We start from the raw sequence: 645 nt of genomic DNA, 5'->3' as shown, positions 1-645 counted from the left end.
CCCTGAGAGGAGGCTGTGGTGAGGTGGGTGTGGGGCTCTTCTCCATGGTAACCAGAGAGAGGGCAAGAGGAAATGGGGTCAAGTTTCTCCAGGGGAGGTTCAGATTGGATATTAGGAAGCATTTATTTTAAGAAGGAGTGGTGAGGCCTTGGAACAGGCTGCCCAGGGAGGTGGTGGAGGCACCTGTACTGGGGGTGCTAAAAAAACAGGTAGACATGGTGTTTCAGCAGATGGTTTAGTGGTCAGATGTAGGGCTGATGGTTGGGCTTGATGATCTTGAAGGTCTTTTCCAACCTTGATGATTCTATGATTTGGAGACAATCAGGAGGATTTGCCATATATGATGGACTATGTTTTTGTCCCAGGAGAAAGCCAAGTTACAAGAGAGCTGTAGATGACCTCTATGACAGCCACCAGGCAGAAGAGGGGGGCCTGTCTCCCCTGAGAAGAAAGACCCCATCCCCTGCTTTCCCAGCCCGCAAAGTAAGAGCCTTGTAACCCCCATGTCCTTCACCAAGACCTGCTTCTCACTCAGGCTCCTGAGGTTCACTCTTGGCATCCCTCTGGTAGGTTTTGCATCCCCTCAAGACGTTCCTGCACACGGTGCAGAAGAACCAGCTCCTCATGACACCGAGCTCTGTGGGG

This window comes from Chaetura pelagica, unplaced genomic scaffold (genome assembly GCF_000747805.2).
Source record: "Chaetura pelagica isolate M959 unplaced genomic scaffold, ChaPel_1.0 scaffold587, whole genome shotgun sequence".
Taxonomy (NCBI): domain Eukaryota; kingdom Metazoa; phylum Chordata; class Aves; order Apodiformes; family Apodidae; genus Chaetura; species Chaetura pelagica.
This window is presented reverse-complemented; position numbering follows the sequence as displayed.